This window comes from Podarcis tiliguerta (genome assembly GCF_965153285.1).
Source record: "Podarcis tiliguerta genome assembly, chromosome: 2".
NCBI lineage: Eukaryota > Metazoa > Chordata > Lepidosauria > Squamata > Lacertidae > Podarcis > Podarcis tiliguerta.
In genome coordinates, this window is record NC_139535.1 from 76,149,712 (window position 1) to 76,171,975 (window position 22,264).

At 38.5% G+C, this 22,264-nt stretch overlaps 1 protein-coding gene across 17 annotated transcripts in view; it reads right to left on the reverse strand.

The window, feature by feature from the left end:
* Nucleotides 1-22,264, reverse strand: part of TENM2 (teneurin transmembrane protein 2) — a 753,140-nt gene that overhangs the window by 495,727 nt on the left and 235,149 nt on the right. For 2 of the 17 annotated variants that reach the window (XM_083430650.1, XM_083430646.1), the window contains exon 1: nt 7,446-7,825. The exons of 13 other annotated variants lie outside the window; for them this stretch is intronic. The gene's annotated coding sequence lies outside the window, so the exon portion shown is untranslated. Of the gene's footprint in view, nt 1-7,445; nt 7,827-22,264 lie in introns of those variants that run through there. 2 more of the 17 variants (XM_083430643.1, XM_083430651.1) reach the window with 2 other exon arrangements.

The following is a 22,264-nucleotide window of genomic DNA, read 5'->3' on the forward strand; positions in this document are numbered from 1 at the left end:
TAGTAACCGATAAGCAATTGGGTGTTGCCTTGATTGGTTTAGAAAACTGGGGACTTCTTAGGCAAGGCTTCAAGGCGAAAATGCTCATTTGCCCTTATCACCAAAAAGTGGGAACTAGTCCTTCAAACAGACGATAACTTGGTTCAGACAATGCAGACAACATAGCAATTATGAGCAAAGGTGGTAGCATAGGGACAAAATGTAGATGAGCTGGTATTCTATGGTAACTTTTTAAAAAAGAAACAAACTCCTGAAACTACATAGCACCAAGCAGCTGATGGGTGCTGAGAAACATAGCTTTGAAGTCTGTTTGAAAACGGTTTCAACACAGACTGCTTGCAAACTTCAAAGTGATGGCAGCCACACCTTTACCAGTCTCACACCTGATGACAGGGAGGGTGCAGCTATATGTAGTTTTGGGGAAATGGCCTCACAGGCCAAATTGGAAATCCTTGCCAGCCTGGGCTCCTTCAGGAAGAAAAGTGGGGTATAAATTGAATAAACAATCAAACAAACAAACACTAATTAAGGTCGCTGGAACAAAGTTTTCTGACACCAGCATTAGGTCCTCAACATGATACACAGGACAAGAAGTCGCTGTAATGGCCATGAGAATTAATAGGACAGATGTGTATGACCTTATCTGAGCAGAAAATTTAAAATAAATTTGTTAACTGCTTAAGTTAAAAGTAATTTGGTAGTCCAAAGCTTTGTTTCCATTACAAGACAGATATTTTATGAGCATTTTAGAAACGAAGACTAATAATTTACATATATAATCCAACACAGAATATGATTTGAAACATAATCTCCATTAAATGTGAGTACACTGGACTTTACACACTACAGCATTTAGTTGTACTTGCACTCTCTCTTATGGGACTTCCTGCTGTATCCAGGATTGCTACCCAAGTGTCCTGGTGTTTACAGTTAGACAAGGGAAAAGATATAAAGTGAAGAGGAAAGAGGATTTTAGCAAAGTTGTCAAGTTTTATATATGTCTACCATAATAGCTTATGCTAGCTTGGCTGTTGCTTTCCATTTAAATCAGATTGGTAGAGGAAATTTACCCCCCTCACCCCTTATATTTATTATTTCCACTAAACAGATTTAAATACAGACTTAGAAAAGAAAAAAGGGGATCAACATTTAAGTATTATAGATTTTTTCAAATGTAAACAGCTCTGATGACTTAGTTATCAAAGCACTGAAAAGAAAAACAAATCCATGTGCCATATACTGCTTTTCTATAATTTACATTAGGGTAAACTTTAAAAAACCAGTTTAATAGTACAATAAATAATGAGAATACTATTTGGTTGAGTATGTACAAAGATTAAATTATCTATCATTAAATACTAGTAAGTAAAGCACATATTCTTGCACTAGATGTGCTTATCTATTAGATACAGAACAAATGTAAAGGAAGAATCAGAGAATTGAATACCACCCTAAGGACAATCCTGCTTCTGGTAATAGCTTAGAGATACAAAATGAGCTCATTCATATGAATATAGTGCTTGCACCAATTGTAGTATAAGAAGTAGTGAGTGATTCAACATCAGTACCATTCTAAGAATGCTTTCCAGATAATCCATCCAAATTTTATCTCAAGTAAATTGAATTCTGTCAGTCGAATTTACTTAGGAAAAAAATATATATCGATAGAATTCTACTTAAGAGAAATATCTACTGTTGATAACACTGGAACATTCACATTTTAAATATAAATTGTGGGAAAGTGTGGGGAGGATGGCATGGGCAAGTCTGTTACAAGCTGGGCCTAAATGTCAATGGAATTCAGGGTTTAGTTCAGTTCTGGGATCAGAAGACAAACTCTCAGTTTGCCTTTACAAGTCACCCAATTATAAATTTTATAATTACCTTTAAGACAGTCCCCTTCCCAATTATCACGAGAAAAACAAACTAGCTTTATGTGATCTGGATGATAACTACTCTTTAACTTTGTGAAATAATTTGAAGGCTTTTTACCATGTTCAAGAACACAAGCAACTTGCCTGATCTATCCATCTCCCCATCGGTTACCCACCTACACATGAAGAGTTTTATGCAACTAAGGCATACATTAGGGACTTACTGGACCATCCCTCATGGATTTTTTTAGTTTTAAAATTATTTTTGACTAAGTGTAAGGCCCTTTCTTTCTACAAAAGCCTTTCCCCTCCTTTTAAATGTCTTTCTCAAAAAATGCATCAACATTCTGTAGGTTATTAATAAATAAGGTAAGTGCCTTAAGTGAGAATCTTAATTTAAATTCACTATCTACTCTGAGACTATAATGTTCAATTAATTAAGAAGAGAAATATATATACGCTGAAAAAGATATATACTGTTACTCATTTATTCCTTGAAAATACATCTAGTTTAACACTAAAGTAAAATTTCAGAAGGCTAAGAATGTATTTTGGACAAAGATCTATAATGGCCTCATTCACACAATATGGTAAGTCAACCTGTGGCTTACTGGGATGGCACTCTGCTTCTTCCTGGTCCTTTTGCTCCTGTACTGCACTGAGCTAAGCCAAGGTTTGGCATACTGTGTCATCTGAAATAGGTTAAGCTCAATCATCACTAACCATGAGCTGTAAACTATATGCTTCCAATGTTTGTGATTGTGTATCTCATAGGAAGCTGCATTCCATGTGCAGGAAATAAAGCTGAACCATGTTCTATAAAACTTGTCATATTTTGTGTCGTTTCTTCAGTCTAATATTTTCTAAACTGGCTGGCAACAGGTATCCAAGAGGAATATTTCCCAGTCCTACCTGAAGAACTCAGGGAAATAACCTGGGAGCTTTACATGCAATATATGTGATCTACTATAACGCTACAACTCCATCTCAGGTTTTAATTCCACAGACATACTCACAGTATTTGTGTTTCTTATAGTAAGCACTTTTACAGTTATCATAATTTTTCAACTGAAAATATGCAGAAATGTGTGTTTTATTTATCTGTTCTCTGTATTTTCTGCAGGAATTTGCTTCATGACTTGCTTTATTTAGAACACATTCTATTTCCAAAATTTATTTGAATTTTAAAGATGATTCCAATGTTAAAAGAGCTAGAAAGAGTCTTTAGTAGTTTTTTCAGTCAGAACTGAAAGTGAAGGATACTTTATTCAGGGTCAGCTACCTATCTACATCTTTAAGGAAAACCTTTCCTGTTTAAAACATCTCCCTTTTACTCTCAGGAGCTTTCAACATTATGGCAAGTCAGCAGAAAGTGGATCTGGCAGAGATTTGTGCATCTAGTTTTCATGCTTCAAGTATAATATCCAGGAAAGGCATTCTCACATTTTATCACATGAGGAGATACACACATTCTTACCTCAGATTGAAACCCAACATGAGACCCGCTTTCCTTCTTTTAACATACTGTATAACCAAAGCCCTTCTTAAAGTAAGAACTTCATCCTACATTTTATAAAGTAGATTTAGCAAATGTCAGTGTTTGTATTATGGTTGGATTAAATAAGATACCTAAAAACTAAAATCATGGTGTCCAAATATCACATTTAAAAACCATATTAGAAAAAAGTCACCTTGTTACCATGCAATACCAACCCCCTCCATTACACCAAGCTTGCAAACGCTTTGTTACAAACACTTTATTACAGTTATTGTAGATTGTGTGTTGCAGGTACTGCTGAGCTCATGTATGAAAATATTAAACAGCAACCCTCCAAAATATTCCCAAGTTTTTCCAAAGCATTCACTTTCCTGTATACCATGTGTGTGTGTGTCCAGAACTGCTATCAAAGTGCTCTATCATGAAAAGAAGAAACAATGTGAATTTGAAAATCCAGCTTGATTGGTTCTTGCACACTGTGGGTTCCAAGACACAGATGTCACTTTTTGGCGCTAGATATATACCACATCGGGCAGCATTTGCAGTTCTAATTATAGTTGTTTAGATGGGAACCAATCGAGAGATCATCATATATAACTATTGTGCTCACTGCTATACTGTAAAAAAATCCCCTCACAACAGGTGGTTAGCTGATATAATCAGTATGCAGTAGATGTGCCCTTTAAATGGCTCAGCCTTGCTAGGTTAGAGGAACTTGAATGTATATTTTCATTTTGCAGTGGTCAGAAATTATGGCTGGGCTTATCCCTCCCTTGTGTTGTCTTTGGCATCAGACATTCGACACCAGCATGATAGGAACAACCCCCTGCCCTCCATCTTAGTCCATAGCTCAGGAGGAAAAATGGAGGCTCATCCGTGTTGCACTCAGCTTCAAGATTATCACTGGAGGGACAGATATTTGCAGAAGGGACATTTGCCAAGGCAACCATGGTGAGAAAATTTGTGGAAACTTGGTAATTTGTATGAATGTGGCTTTGTGTGCACTTCATAATTATGAAGTTTTATACTGGAGAACATGAGCCAAGTCTGAGTCAATGTCATATAAACAGAAAATTAAAGGTTGCTTCATGCTGACAAACGTCCCTGTTCTCTTGCACTGCCCTGATAGAGATTACAGTATTTCATCTACCCATCGACTTGCTGCCTAACTGCTGAGGTCAAGGATTCTCTTGCAAGAGCTTCCTCTATCTTAATTCTCAAAGGATACAGAGAAATAGGTCATCCATAGCAGTACACTGCAATATGCTAATTCAGTATGCTAAATTCTGTCAGTTGTATCAAATGTTGCAGGCAATGTAATGCCTTCGAATAATTAATTGCTGATGTTAATACATATATTAATCTAGCTCGGTATATGTTTTGAATACATGCAGGACTTGTATTGTAATTTTGTCAAAGGAACACTGTCTTCCTCTAAAATTCTATCACTAGGGCTGAATCAGAAGGGTTATGGTCTGCTTGCCTACTGGTCACCTATTCTTCCAAGAACATCCAGTTTTCTAGCTCAATTAGTTTTACCTGAATCAATACGACACTAACCAATATTTCCAGTAGCTGGATGTTACTTTTAAGCTGCATAAAAAGGAAATACAGCTGCATTGGTCCATAAGAGCCAATATTAAAATCCACAACTGGGCTATACGCATATTAAGATCCACCCAAAATATCACAAAATAGGAAGTCTTAAAAGTTTCCCAGAACTCTTCATCAGGCTAAATGGTACACAAAGAAGGATGAGATGGATGAGGAATAAAAAACAAAAGTATAAATATTAGGTTGGATATTGTAGTCATGAGGTCTGCATTTAAATGCATTCTTAAGATGGAGATTGCAAACAATAAACTAGTCCCTGTTAGGTGCTGCAGTTATCAGGTCACCCACAGAATTATGGGATAAGGAAACAATGGCGTCTCCATTTTTTGAAAATATAAAGTCCAGCTGTTACTGAGATCTGTCTCACACTTTAAGCAAAACACATGGGTTCCTCATTCTATCACTTTCTAGTCTTCTGTCATTCCTGTCATTCACATTTTTAGCTAGTCTCTTTTGCTTTCGTATACCACAGTCAAAGTGTCTTGTTTATTTTATGCCTTATATTCAGTTTTGAGTATATGAAATAATTTTATTTAACAAGGAAGTATTGCTGCTATAGTCTAAAAGTACAGATACGCTTATTGCTCACATAGCTTTAATGCAGACACATGCAAAGGAGGAAGTAATTTCATGCACCGGACAGAAGATATATTAATTAAGATAAGCTTATAAATGTCAGCTGTGGTTCTGTTTCCTAACCTTTTCCCTCTCACCTCCCTAGTAATCTCAAATAGGGAGAATTATAATTAACCCCAGCATATGCTCATTGAGCTTTTAACCCAAGAACATGTGCAACACACTTTGTTCCCCAGTTTAGAAAGGCGCTGGAAACAACTTATAAGATCTATGTTCATATTATTTGCAGTGGATCTAATTTCAAACACAACTACATTAATCACCATTTTAAATGGTAACCTTTTAGCTTGTCACTGTGGAATTTATGATGAAACATGAATGAAGACAGTGCAAAATGTTGACAAGATATCTAGGACACATGTTGACTGATCTATCCCCATCCTCATTATTGCCAGTTCTCACAGGGCAATTTCTACAATGGGATAAAAGGCTGTAAGCAATGATATTTAATGAGAGAGGCATGGTTGGGAGATTTACAGTGCTTAAACCCTGCCCACCAGGGAATCAAACAACAACAACCACCTCTCTGAAGAACATGTTCTTCAGTTCTGCTGGAGATACAGAAGAACATAGAGACCATAATAAGAAAGGAGTAGAAATGTCTGGCTGCAGGGGGGAAAGCACAGTATAAAGGGCTGAGCTGATATAGGAGGCTTCAGAACAATGGGGCACGTCTTTTACCAAGTAAATCTTAACAAAGCTATCATTTATTTTCCTATCACATTATAATGGTTCTGACTGCCATTTGATGGCTGAAAATATCAAACCAATATATTCTTCCCAAATTAATAAAATGCAGATGCTAGACATCAAACCTGGTGTCACACTTATGTGAAAGGTTGCACTTTCCAGGACCCTGTAGCCCATGTCACAACAAGGACTTCAGAGTGTCAAGGAATGGACAAGGAATCGTGTAGTCCCCAAGAGTAGCATCAAATTGTCAGGCTAATAAACCTTCAGATATCTTTCCTTAAAAAAATCGTATCAAATCCCCACTTGTTATTTCAAGAAAATGTATCTTTCCTAATATTTTGAAGCTATGGAAATGTAAAGTAGCCTTTTTATTACTTCATGTTAACAAATTTCCTTTCAAGCAGTTCTACCAATTTAAAAATACAGCACATAAGTGCATTGTGAGCACAGAATTTAAAGCATCTCAGTTCTATATACTTATTTTAAATTATTATAAATTGACCTATACCCAAAAATACTTTTCAGGGTGGGACACAAATATAAAACGCAAGCAGCGATACAATAAAATTAAGAGGAATAAAAGCATTCAACTAACTAAAAACACCACCATCTAAAATACATGAGCAAATAAACAGGTTTTAATCTGGTGCGAGATATAATACAGTAGTTTAAGTTCCAGGAGTACCACAATCAGGAGGGTATTTCACAGTTGTGGCACCATCATAGATAAGGCCTCCTTTTTTTGTAGATACCTGTGATATACTTCTCCTAAACATGGAATTTGGACAAGGGTTGTCTCCGATATCCTTCAGATATTTGGGTCTAAATTATTTGGGACCCAAATTATTTGGATCCAATTATTACTGTGATACTAAGCATTAGTCTAAAGAATGGTTAAATCTGAGAGAGTTTGCATATCTCATTTATAAAGGGTCTTTCAAACACTTATTGTGGTTTATTGTGAATGTGCAGCATGTTCATGCATGCTGACTAATCACTACAAAACAGGGTAGCACAGCTCTAACCCAACACCACCAATTAAATCATTCAAATAACTGATGTCCCATTTATATATATATATATATATATATATATATATATATATATATATATATACACTGTAAAAGTACCTGTTTCTTCAGGCTGGAGGTAAGGAATAAAGCTTAAGCTTCTTCAATCCCCTCTCTCACTAGTCCTCAAGGTAAGCACTGGCAAAAGTGGCAGAAATCCACTGACTTGAAAGTCATATGGAGCTGCTCTGAAGTCTTGAGGCGAATGCAGGTGAATGAGTAGGGTTGTAATCAGACTTAGGGTATTTTCCTCAGTCCAACATAATGTTTAGACTTAGGTTTGTCAGTTGAAATACCTGTTTCTTATTTAGCCATATGTTGTGTTCCTCTTCAAGTTAATAAGGAATGCTGTTCTTTTTCCCCGGCTCTCCCTTTGCCTTGGACACTGTTCCCAGTGCACAGAAACAAGAGGTTGTAGGCCTATAGAGGGCAGCTGTGGGCACTGATAATCAGCAGAGTTCCCTGTGGTGAAGACTACAATTCCCATGATGCTTCTGTTAAAGCCAAAGCTATCTCTTGGCATTTTAGGCCAAGCAGGAAGTTAAGCAGTAGGAGGTGTAGCAGCAAGGCATATAAATAATCTCCCTCTAGTTTAAATAGGCTTTGGCTGCCTGCTCTGTCATGGTTGTCATTGTTAATGTTCTGAGACACGGTCCACACGTAATATATAATTTTCTTCCAGTGTTACAATGAACACACTGACATGATCAAATTTCGCTTAATAAATCAGGATATGCATGAGCTCTTACTTTGCTACTCCATGTGAGTGGAGAAGCAAACCACAATGCTGCAGTTACGTATAGCTTCCTGTTAGGTGTGACTCAGGAAACTATGGTTAATGGTTTCTAAACAAGCTAAGATATGAAACCATGATTTAAAGTTGGTTTTCACTTCCTGGGTGTTTGCAGGCCATTATCCACAGTTCCTGGTTTGCACAAAATGGTTGACTGCAGCTTCCTAGCTTGTTTTCCCACTCAAATGTAGTATCTGCATATGATGCTCTGTGGGAGCCCAAAATTTGGCACTCCGAAATGGATTGTCTAAATTATGTCTTCTCAATTTTGCACCTCCTCGACTTGGCACCCTGTGTGAGGGATCCACCCATACCGCCCTAAATATGGCACTAAGAGTTTGTGTGTACTCTGACATATTAAACAAGGATTTGATCATGTGAACTAAGTCATCATGTTATTTGTGTTATAGCTCTTCAGGTAGAAACCCTCTCTCCCCCCTTATGCTCAATTTTCTGTTCCCCACTCCCCCTGCTCAATTTTCCTACAACCTACACCCTAGGGACAAATGTTTGTTACTTGCTTCATTTAAAATTCCACTGTTTTCTAGATCCAGGGTTAAAGAGACATTTGTTATACAATTATACCCCTATAACTTATTTCTTTTGGTTATTCTATGACCCAAACACCCATTCCTGATAAAATGGAGAAAGTGAGAAACAGCATGGTGGGAGCTAAAAAAGCTTACTGTTGATTGTGTGGATCTGTGGATTGTGTGGATTGTGTGGATCTGTGATCACAACATTGTATATTGGATATGGATGCAAGCTACACAAACACCATGGGGCCAACACCTCAGCCTGAACACATGGGCTGAGGCCATATTACATATTACATGGCTTTGTTGAAGGGGTATGACATGGGAAGGCCTGAAGCCTTGTCTGACCTCATGCAATTCAGTAGTGAGCCTGCCAGATGCCCCGATCATTCAGCTAGGTGAAAATAATCTGGTAAACTAGAAAGGCATCAACCTCACATTCGCAGCAGCACTGGACCTCGAGGCATTGTACACAATGCACCCAGTAATGACAATTCTGTGGTCAGAACTGCTGGAACATGAGTCAATGAACAGGGTGATGCAGCACATGTTGGCACTCAGGACCAGATCATTTGGCACCCTGGCATCAGATTTGACAATGAGGCTCTATACAGACCCAATTTGGTGCGTTTTTGTCAGCTGGCAATGAGGTTTCGTTACTTGATGTGTGCAGTGGCATTAGGGATTGGGGTTGCAGATGTGAATAGTTTGGGGTCGACTCAAGTGATGGATAAGGCATTAGGTTGGATCCTGAGTCTAGGTGGACAGAGAGTTGTGAGCACCCCACCACGGTCCAAGGAATCAGGGTATCCGTTAAAGGGATCCAAGGGGAGGTACTTTTGTCTGGCTGCCCAGACGGGGGTTGATGGGCCATAGTACAACCAAAATGGTGTTCCTTTTGAGGGTTTAAAATGCAGCAGTTACTCAGTCACTGTGGGGAATCCAGGTGTCTTCTGCCAAGGGTATATTTTTATGAAAATGGTGAGCTTCCTCAGTGTTCAAAGTGCAATACATTGACACTGGGAAATTATACTACCACCACCATTGTGGTAGAGAAAGTTCTGTAAAATGTGGTTACACAAGCAGCTGGGTACCTATTGGATGGTGCCTGTAAAATCTGTGGCAACAAACACCAAGTACTTCCTTGGAGTAAAGTGCATGCAACTCTACTGAGAGACTGAGGAGTTAATAATTGTAGGAGGGCCATCTGTCTCCCAGAGATATTGATAAGATGGTTGACTGTTCTTAGAGGCCCTATATCTTAATTACATTTTATATTAAAATAATTTAGTGTTATTTTAGTAATCAACAGTGTTTGTTCAAACAGGAAACTTGAGGGCAACTCTACTACATCACTAGTCATATTATACAAGCATGACAGCACTTCTGTAGGGATTTAAAAAATACTGTGAATACCTGGAGCACTACTTCCCCCCTCCTCCAGCAATGTTCCATCATTTCCAGAACTCTCTCTATTTTATAAGATGTTTTATTTTGTTCTTCTTTGCAATCTCTCAGCAATCCTCCACAACACAGAGAAAGACTACCCTCTATCTATTATGTCTGGAGAACTATATATCACACTATTACAGGTCTATCCTTCAAGGCTAAAATGAGGTTGGGGCATGCTCTGACCAATTTCTGGGATAATATAGATTAAATTCTATGCTAGTCCCTTTCATTTCCAATTGACATCAACTATTGTTGCTATTCCATTAAATACTCAACTCATTCTTAAAGCTGCTCTAACCACAATGCTGAATGTGAAAGGGTGACATAAATAGAAAAGAGAGCCTGTCATTGATTTCTTCTCTTCCTTTTAGCTTTGTTGTAAGATCATCCTGGGGAAAAATTATTTGGGTAGACATGGAGCAGGACTGGTACCACAGATGGAAAACCTTTGTTATTTTATTCTATTAATATTTACAAAATTACATGCCCCCTAATTGAATACAAGTTTGTAACTCAATCAAGGGCTTGTGCTAACATCATAAATATTGACAGAACAGTTCACACGCTTAATGAATGGTGGAAAATTCTGGGAGAATAGTGCCCACCTAAGGATAATAGTACTTTTGTGTGCGTTGCCCTATCTTCTAATGAAAACAAGGATTATTGTAGGACACACCCCGAAAAGAAAAAAAAGGATAAGCAGAAAGATCAAATCAGCATTTAAAATAAATGGGGGGGGGGTAGAGATGAGAACGGTAGGAAGGAAGGAGAATGCCTTTAAATTGATGCTGACAGAGGAAGATTACAGTTTGTGTGATGTCAGGTTTCAGATTACTATGCTCCATTTATAATTAAGGCTACTGTGAAAGCCTTTTTGACTGTAATCAAATCATAAGCAGCTGAAAGGAGTAATACCTTACAGAGAACAGCCGTTATCCACTAAACATATCTTACAATCTTGCACTGGCAAACATATCCACATTTGGAACATTAATGAAAAGTGGCATGCAGGAGCATTTACAGTGTCAAACTGTAACCTCTACTGTGCACTATCAATTCAGTTTAGCACCCTGCAGAAGGTACTCTGGGCCTGGAAGGATTGATCCATAAGGGAATATTGAATATTAAGGAGGAAAAAGAACTATATGGACTAGCAAATTATTATTATTTCTATAATTTCACTTTGAAAGCCACATATGCATACTTATATTTCTGTTGATGATTTTAATCATGACATTTTAAGGATTTTTTTGCTTTCTATGCTGTGTTGGGTGTGGCTTGCAATAAAAGATTGCAACATAGAAATATGAGATACAGTACATATTTAAAAAGACTTATATTTTATTATCTGCTATTTGGAAAGTAATTTGGGTTAATACTAATGCTAAATATTATAATTTCTATAGGAGTTGAGACTATATTTACTCATAAACATTCCTTGTTTAAAGAGAAAAGCAAATTATGGTTATACAGCTCTTTATATAATCTTCAAATGGCCATAAAGGAATCAAGAGATTCTCCTCCTTAAATCTTGGACTCAGAACTTATTAACGTGACCTGTGTGCTCAGCCAACTGCTTATTTAACTTGATTTTAGAAATGCATTAGCTAAAGAGATGAATGAAATTTAATCCTAGCTTTATACTTCTTATTAAGATAATATGTGGCTCTGTTACAAGTGTGTACTACTTGTACAAGCATTTAGTAAGTACGATAAGGTTAGCACAGAAAGATTGTATGCTGTAACTATTATGTAACACAAACCAACCATTGCTTATTAAAATACTGTCACTTAGACCTCTTTCGTGCTAGAAACTTTTGTTTTAATTAGTGCAGGGTAATAGGATCTAATTCAGCAGAGCTCAGCCACTCTACTCCCCATTCCCTGTAAGATCTTTATGACCTCAAGTAGATTCCTTGAATTGAAATCCCATTCACACTATTGTTATACTTACACATTAAGCAGGGTAGTGTAAGTGAAATATTAGATTCTCCTGCTATAATATTTTAATTAGTATCTGAATTCTATTATTTATGATGTTGATATAAAATACATCTGTTTATACAGACACTGTGTTGTAACCCCAGGATAAAATAAAATATGTGACATGTGTTTGTCACTCAGGCAAGTAGGGAAAAAAACAAACACTTTTACAGAAGGCTGAATGGTGTATCTCAAACAATAATTTACACTGCAAAGGTTAAACTATCAAATGAATTGCCTGGTTAAGATTTGCAAGCACCACAGTGATTAAGCATTTCCCTCCACTACATTTTGTTTTAAGAAGTTTACATGTGTAAACAAAAACAATTCTACATCAGACAGGAAAGGGGGACTTGTATAGATTCATCCTCATGACACTAGTGTTATGGGTGAATGCAGCCACTAATATCATTTTTGCACTGCAATATCCATTCAGAAGGGTCAAGTGTGAAACAAGGACACAAGACAATAATTTTCAAAATCAGTTGGTTCTGTACATATGCGCAAGGTCAGTTTCGGAAGGTAAGATTGGTTTTGGTTTTTGCTCAGTTCATGGCATTTGATTTATAGAGTCCCATAAGTTTCCATCTAATCACCCATTTTTTTAAAAAAAAAAAAATCTATATAAAAAGGCTTGTTGAAATAACCTGGGAATTTGGAGTTAGGTGTCACAGGGCAACTATTTCTCCTTGTCACCTTGATCAGGTGAGGCTGTAGAAATGCTGAACCACTGTCAGGACTTGGTGATGAACTACATGAGGATCAATAAACTGGAGCTGAACCCTGACAAGGCAGAGTAGGTGCTTCCCAGGGCTAGGAACTGGGTGTGCAAATAGTACTGGTGGGTTTGCATTCCCACCAAAGGAATAAGCATACAACTCCAACACTGTAATTATAGATCCAAGTAGCCTTAGATCACCTTTTGCCAATTTTGGCTGGCTTGTCTGCTATAGCCTTTCCTGGACAAAAATAACCTGGCTATGGTGATTCAACCTTCCAGTTGGATAAATGCAATGCATTGCACATGTGGCTGCTGGTTTGGAAGATGCAATTAGCACAGAATTCTGACTGGTTAGTCTAGATAGAATCATATTACATCTATTCTGAAGGAATTACACTGTTTTTATTTGTTTCCAAACTCAGTTAAAAATGCTTGTGTTTACCTTTAAAGGTAAACTCAATTGCTAAGGACCCAAATATGTATTGAAGCACCTTTTTGCATATATCAAGCTGCCTGTACATTAAGGTCTCGAATGAGACCCTTATTTGGGTTCTGTCTATAAGAGAGGTGCTTTGTGTATTTACCCATGTAAGGTAGAGGTAAAGGGACCCCTGACCGTTAGGTCTAGTCGCTGACGACTCTGGGGTTGCGGCGCTCATCTCACTTTACTGGCCGAGGGAGCCGGCGTTTGTCCGCAGACAGCTTCTGGGTCATGTGGCCAGCATGACTAAGCCGCTTCAGGCGAACCAGAGCAGTGCACGGAAACGCCGTTTACCTTCCCGCCAGAGCAGTACCTATTTATCTACTTGTACTTTGACGTGTTTTCAAACTGTTAGGATGGCAGGAGCTGGGACCAAACAATGGGAGCTCACCCTGTCGCAGGGATTCAAACCGCCAACATTCCAATTGACAAGCGCGAGGCTCAGTGGTTTGGAGGGGACTATCTTAGCAGGGGAATCCTGGCTTTGGAATACCCTCCAAAAGGAAGTAGGACTGGCACTAACATAGCATTCTTGTTGGGGCCAAGTTAAGTACCGTAGTTTTTATTTATTTGCCCAGCCTTTTAAAATCACAAAAAAAGTATAAAAGGAAATTAAATTTCCCATGTCCTTTATATTTTTACTGAAATGTATTTATATTTTTGAATAGTAAAATATATTCATTTAAGGAAAATACAGTTTTTACAGTTGTAATAGAAATCATGGTTGCACCATTTCTATTCCCCTTACCACGTCTAAGCCACATATACGAGTGAAGAAAGCCAAGTCAACTAACCTAGGATGTAATTGACAATTGTAAAAAATTTACATTTATCTCACTCAGCATGGAGAATCAAAAAGGCTATCTTGAAACTCCATTCCCAGAAACACTATTTCAGGAAGGCTATCAGCATTTAAGAATGAAGCATAACATTGGCAGATAAACTGATCTTAAGGGACTAGTAAAACAAATGGGATGGCAAATTAATCCTGCAAAGGAATTCCACCTATTGTTTAAAATGCTGAAATTTTAAAAACCATGTCTCCAACTTTTAAAGGGCTTAAAGTTATCATTCTTTTGCCTCTTGAGGACATTTTCCCATTTGTGTATTATTATTTTTCTTGAATCCATTAAAAGGGTAATTATTTGCAAAAACTACTGATTAAGCTTGTGTTTGTCACAGCCAGATTCACTGAGTACATTATTTTTATATTTTGAAAAAAGATTCCTGTGAATTATTCTTTTTATATTTTTTTCAGTAGGCAGGTGGAAGTAGGCGTGAGTGGGAGGGTAAATGTTCAGGTGAACAGATGCCATAACTTTATTGAGAGGTTGTAAGGAAATGGCGCACAGTGACATACTGAAGGCTGACATGAAGTATTGCAGCTGAAACATTGTGACAGGGAAACATGAAAGTCGAACTTCCTGAGCTCTCGTAAGACTAACAGGAGAGTGAGAGAAAAAAGCAGGAAAGTTAATGGGATTTCCTTTTCAAATATAGGATCTCCAGTGCAGTAACCATAACAATATGAAGTGGTACCTTGGGTTACAGACACTTCAGGTTACAGACGCTTCAGATTACAGACTCCGCTAACCCAGAAATAGTACCTCGGGTTAAGAACTTTGCTTCAGGATGAGAACAGAAATCACGCCGTGGCGGCGCAGCGGCAGCAGGAGGCCCCATTAGCTAAAGTGGTGCTTCAGGTTAAGAACAGTTTCAGGTTAAGAACGGACCTCCAGAACGAATTAAGTTATTAACCCGAGGTACCGCTGTAATATTTATAGTGGAGTATGAGGGTGAGTACGTAAAATGCCTTCACAAGGTTGAGACTATTGGTTAGTTTAGCTCAGTACTGTCTGCTCAGGTTGGTAGCAACTCTCCCGTGTTTTAGACAGGAGGTGTTTTTTGGGAGGGGTTTCCTATTCCCAGCCCTACCTGGATATGTCAGGCATTGAACATGCAACCTACTGCACGCCAAGCATGCATTATCGCTAAGCTATGACCCATCTCCATTATGGTCTTGTAGTTGAACACACTTAATAATATCCTATAATTGTAGAGTTGGAAGGGACCATTAGGATCATCTAGTCCAAGCCCCTGCAGTGCAGGAATCTTTTCCCCAACGTGGGGTTCAAACCCATAGCCCTGAGATTAAGAGTCTCATGTTATACCAGCTGAGCTCTTGCCTAGGTTCTAGGAATCTTGGTAGATAAAAGTTTGAGGTATACTAAACAGCCTTAGGATGAGTATCTGTCCAATTCATGCAGTTTCGTGAATATTTTTTTGAAGAACATAGACATTTCACCATTTACTACTAAGCTGTTATGAATCTGGAATAGGATAAAGCCTGAAATTCAGTATTTTCATAGGCAATAAAATCCACCAATACTGCAATTGAAATTCCATAATATGCATATAAGTGAATGTGAAATTACTCAAGGCAAGACAATGTATGCCGCATTGGAAGATATCAATTTCACACACACCAACACAGATCATATTGTTTCTATAAAATAACAAATACAATCATGGGAAAAAGAAAGTGCACCCTCTTTGAATTCTGTGGTTTTACATATCAGGACATAATAGCAATCATTTGTTCCTTAGCAGGTCTTAAAATTAGGTAAATACGACCTCAGGTGAACAATAACACATGATATGTTATACTGTGTCATGGTTTATTTAACAGAAATAAAGCCAAGATGCAGAAATCATGGATGAAAAACTATTTTGAAAAGAAAGACTTTAGCTTGAAATCTCTGAAACACATTTTGGTCATTCTAATTGCTTCTGGAGGAGGTTCTCTGTTTAGAGTGAATGGCTTGGCCATAATACTGGCAGTGTGGACTATACTGGCTTCTATGTAGTGGGTCTATGTGCTGCCATTTGCACCCTTAGTATTCAGTTGCAATTTAAACATTCTCAAAAGCAGTTTCACTTTAGCAAATATTTTCTGTACCCTTTATATGCACAATTATTTCAAGAGACAATCACACACTCTTAAATCACCCCCAAGTTTCAGTTTAATAACAGGATGAGTAGCACAAAACAGTCTGGCAGAAGACCAGCGCATGAATATCATGCATACCACTTGCGTAGGAGCTAAGTTGTTCTCTACACCTAATATATGGAATCACATGTGAGGATAATGCATTCACTTGATAAATACACCACTGGAGGATAGCAAGCAAAATCTATTGTTGGCAATCACCCAAAATTATAAACCTACTCATGCTGCCCTGTTCTCTGCATTTATAGTTGACTAGCATATTAATCTATACCTAGTCTCAACAGAAAAAACTATTCAATTCATCCACTTTTAGGTTAATGTAAGGAAGCGTCAATATAAACCTATTAAATATTAAAATCTAAATACTATTTAGATATATATTATAGAGTGTTTGGGGAGGAATGTATGTGTAGCATGGCACACTCTGAATATGACAATTCACACAAGCAAGCAAGGTCGCCATAGGAAGCATTTATTCTTTGTTTTTTTCACAGTCAAATCATTAATTGATAAAGACATAGAACTTTGGACTTCACAACCTGTGAAAGGGTAGGAATTCTATTAAGAGGGTTTACCATCATTCATGGTTCTTGTTGGTTTCCTACAAGAAGAAAAAGTCTTTATCAGTCTTCGCGGGGCTTTTTTGAGCTGGAACGTGGCGGAACACAGTTCCAGCACCTCTCACCTCGTCCCTGTGGCTCACAAGTAGACCCTCCCCAGAACATGAAGTGGACATCCTCCTCCATGGGCTCCAGAGAAGGTCTCCTTGTGAGCTGGAGGCACAGAAGGGTTCTTCAGTCTCCCGGCTAACAGCTAATGCACAGTAAGAAGCCCGGTGCATCAGCTCTGCAAGCTGCCCTGTCTCTCCTGCTTGTGCCAAAGAGGTAAGGCTGTTCCATGGACTGTCAGAGCTGAGCCACAGGGAAGAAGCCTCCCTGTACGTCAGCTCTGCAAGCCACCCTCTTTGGGCTCTGGGGTGGATCTCCTCTTTGAGCCACTAGGACTCTCCAGGGTGCTCCCCATTATATGCAATTTTGCATATGCCCGCAGGGGCCCAAAACGGAACCTCTGCACAAATGAGGAGTTACCTCTACTACTAGTACAAAGGTCTGTTTGTGATGAGTTCCTGCACCATTTTTTCTAGAAAAAAAGCACTGTGTCTTTGAAAAGTGAATGTGCCTGGCAGGTGTCCTTTGGCAGAACGTCCTTCAAAGTAGACATCGGCAATGAGAAAGCCCTGTTTCTTTTAGCCAAATGCCTAACATCAGAAAGGCAGTGTTTTGCCCAATGAATTTAGAAATGCAGATAACAAACAGAAAGAGGCAAGCCTTCAGTTACCTTAGACCCAGGCCATTTAAAGCAAAACCATAAATGTATATGTGGTAGACAACCTAAAAAGACAATACTACAGTAAAAATAAAAATGTAAATACATCAGTGAACACCATTCCCTGATCTTTCTGACTGATCCCTCTTTAAGCTTTTGGGAATAGGCCTGAATCAGAAATGTGGATCCTGTGGCCCTCCAAATCTTATTAGACTACCAATCCAACATCCTGACCACTGGCCACACTGGCTGGGGCCAATGAAAACTGGGAGTCCAACAACAGTTGAAGGAGCTCTGGTTCTGCATTCTTTGTCTAAATGGAGTCATGGTATCTTAACCAGTTTCATTTCAAATTCTGTAAAGCACAACTTTTCTAGCATTATATCTTTGTTATAATTATTTCTGCCTTCCTGATATTAATTTATGTTGACATTAGTATCCTGTCATATGGCACAGCAGTGCTCTTAGTTCCTTTGGCATGGCAATCTTCTGTTGCAAAGGGCTCTGCCTTTTCCAAGGACATTTTATGGACTTGCAGGTGGGTGCTACAATGCCCAACTGGGATGGTGGGAAGCTGCCATATGCTTGGTAGCAAACAAACAAGAAACACACAGTTCAAACGTAATGAAAAGGTTGGCACACGGTGAACAGTATGCAAAAATGCCTGACACAAACAGAATGTTTCCAGTTGAAAACCTCTCCCACCATTGTGTATGTTTCAAGCTCCTAACATAGAACTTGACAAATTGAGTGATGCAATTCCTAGGCTGATTAATTGCTACAGTGGCATCTCGGGTTTCAAATGGTTCAGGTTACATACACTTCAGGTTACAGACTCTGCTAACCCAGAAATATTACCTCGGGTTAAGAACTTTGCTTCAGGATGAGAACAGAAATCGTGCTCCAGCGGCACGGCAGCAGCAGGAGGCCCCATTAGCTAAAGTGGTGCCTCAGGTTAAGAACAGTTTCAGGTTAAGAACAGACCTCCGGAATGAATTAAGTACTTAACCCGAGGTACCACTGTATTTACATTTGTTTCTTCTTTAGAAGAGCACAGGTGGTGCCACACAGGAAGCCCAAGTCCTTGCAGATACAACCGTACCTTGGAAGTCCAATGGAATGCATTCCGGAAGTCTGTTCGACTTCCAAAATGTTTGGAAACCACGGAAGGCCTGTTGGACGTTCAGCTTCCAAAAATAGTTTGCAAACCGGAACACTGACTTCCAGGTTTGCTACATTCGGGAGCCAAAACGTTCAAGAACTAAGCTGTTCGGAAACCAAGGTACGACTATACAGAGAAAATGTCATATGGTACTTGCAAGTGTTTAAGTTCCGCAGATCAAAGTGGTTCAGTAGGCATGTAGGGGGCAAGGCAATCCCTCAGCTAAACAAGTTCCAAGCTGTTAAGGGCTGCATATACTTGGAGACCTTGGATGTGGGCCAGTGACAAATGGGCCGCTAGTGCAGAACTTTGAGCAGAGGTGTACTATGCTAGCAGAATCTCATTTGGGTCAGCAACCAAACTGCAACATTCTGTAGTAACTGCAGACACCAGACAAATTGCACGGAAAGCCCCACATAGATTGCTCTGCAGTAATGCAGTCTTGAAGTTACCAATGCCTGAATTACTGCGGTCAAGCTATCAAGCTCCAGGAATGGCTACCACTGCCACATCTGATGAGACTCTGGGAAGGTGCTCCTAGCCACAGGGGTTAGCTGGGCCTAGTAAACAGGTCCATTTTTCAGATATAGGAACCACTCATCCACAGCACTTGCTGGAATTCAAACTTACTTTATTCACTCTAATCTAGCTCACCACTGTATCCAGGTCCTGGTCCAGGCCTGCATAGCCTCCTTAGTGAGATGGCATTGAGAAATAGAGCTAAGTGTCTCAAATCGCCTAACAATATGAAAAGCTAAGAAGAAACATAGGTCTTTCCTTTGCTCAGGTGTTTGTCTATCTGAAGCATAAGAAATTATTGAATTTCAAGGTGATGTTCAAGACAGAATGTGATGGTACAGGGGAAGGGCTGTAACTCAGTGGTTGAGCATCTGCTTTCTATGCATGAGGTCTCGGGTTCAATCACCAGCATCTCCAGGTAGTGCTGAGAACGGTTTCCTTGTCTGAAATCGTGGAATTTTGAAAGGTGGCTGTATTTTGGTTCTCATATTGTTTCAGAAAGTATGAATTTGGTAGATTCAGCTTTCAATAAGAACTAAATCGAATTTGTCCCTCATCCCTAGTCATGACATGCATGTTCCTGACTGGGGTGGTGGTGGTACAGAGTTACATAAGAGAATGACACATTTCCTGTTTTTTTTTACTAGATTTGGAATGTTTGTTTGTGTTCCTGAAACTAAAAGGACATGAATAGAACTGCCCAAGATTGACCTCTAAGTAAAGGACACTTTCATGAGCCACGCTGAGGACTGCTTCTCACAATACAACAACCAAAAGGAGTCCACATGAAACTGTTCCATACACCTTGTGGCTTTTGTTCTTCACTGGCAAATATCCTTTTCCGTGGCTTTTCATAGCATGCAGCCAAATTAAGAGGTCAGGACTAATCTATATGACAAACCAGTATATACAAAATGGCTTGCTGCAAGGAGCTCTTGCCACCCAGAGGCAGTTTCAGGCTGGCACTGCATATGGTGTCTGCATTACAAAATGTACCCCTTTCTTAAAATGGTATTTTTTATTGTATTCTTAAAAGTAAATAATGTAGAGTGAGTAAATAAGATAAAAACATAGATCCAAAGATTGCTAGAAAATACTCAAAGAAAGAAAAAAGAATGAACAACAAAGATGAAACCTTAAGAATTGCTTAAGCTCATGTTTTTTTAAGTTCTAAGGTGTATTAAACTGAATCTGAATTCTATCCAATACACATCCATATTATGTGAGGAAGTACAAAAACTGATTTAAACATCATCTGTGAAAATAGCCTCTAAGTTTTGTCTTGGTACAGGGCAGATGACTGACTTTTCCCCATTAGCTGGACTGGGATTCTGCAAGTGGTCAGCACTCCTGTGGGTTACTGAGGGCAATTATGTACTTCTGCCTACAAGTCAAAGATTAAATGGTGGAAGAGTTATGAGCATTTCCAACCACCACACTTCTTAATTATTTACTTTCTTTTCTTAAACCTGAGCTCTGAAGGGAAAATATTTGCTCCTTTTTCTCTTCCTGCAAGCCCCTCTAAAACCATTTATTATTAAAGATCTTCTGGGGAAAGATGAGGACAAAAAAGACTCCTATCTAGAAAGCAAACAAACAAACTTTTTTGCTTACCTTATTTTGCTTGCTCTATCATGTGTTGAATTACTGAATAATATCAAGTGAGATCTAGACATTTGGATGATATAATGTGGTGGAACAATGTTTTGCTTGCAGCAATTATTTGTGAGTTTAGGCATCTGCAACACGTTCAGGATTTGTGTGAGATAAGACTCTGAAATAACTTTAACATTGCCCTCCTCTGTCTATTGTGAATAAAAAGATGGATTCAGTTGGAGAATAAAGTATTACACAAGTGACTTCAGCAAATCAGCGACACAGGCAGCAAGGAGACTGATGTACAGAGAAACAAATACATAAATAAGTTCTCTAACATCTCAGTAATCAATCAGAACAATTATGTTTCTAACAACTCATTCCCACAACAGTTTTGGGGTTTTTTTTCGTAATTAAGCAGGTCTCTTCCCTCTCCCCCCCTCTGGCCTCACATATACTTTTCATTAGGGTGGCAGTACTCACATCTCATTTACTGTATGGACATCATTAGAGTGAGCAGCACAGAAAGATTATTAGCGCTGCATCTGAACTCTGCAAATGTCAAGCCAAATGGGAATGGTGGATAGTGATACGAAACCTATTCCAGTTATCATATGTTAATGAAAAGAAACAATTCAGTTTTCAAGAGGAAGAATGCATGCGGTAGATTTATGAAGAGCCAGCATATATACACTTTTCTGTATTCCCCTCCTCATTAAAATATGTAGATACTACCATTAGACAGTCAGTATACAAGCTTACACCACAAGCCTTCAGAGTGAAGCTAAGAACAGTGCAATTTGCAAGTTAGGACAACCACAAAAGTGGCCCTTGCTTCTATCTCTTAATAAAAATAAATAATTTACCATCACAGCTGATCAGACCAATTAGACATTAGTCACCAATTATGCTAGTGCAATGGCAATGAAGTTGATTGTTCTACACTAGTCTAAGGTGGCTCCTTGCATCATTGCTTTACCAGTGCCTCATCAGCAAAAGTAAAGTGTGTCAGCATAATTTCTTATGTTTTTTCTAAGAAACCCTCTCCCAACTGATTTGTCAGAATCCAGACATCCAATTGTTTTTCAAAAAATGTTTAATGCTATATTACCTCAGTCACATTTGATATTTCTCAGAGGTTTTGTATGTTTATATATATGAATTTAATTGACAGTTTCACATTTAATATTTTGCAAATGCATCACAAATAAGATATCCAGATATGAGCACATGACCTCTATAAAATTTTAATTAATGAAGTTTTCCTACTAGGCCGTGTGTGTGTGTGTGTGTGTGTGAA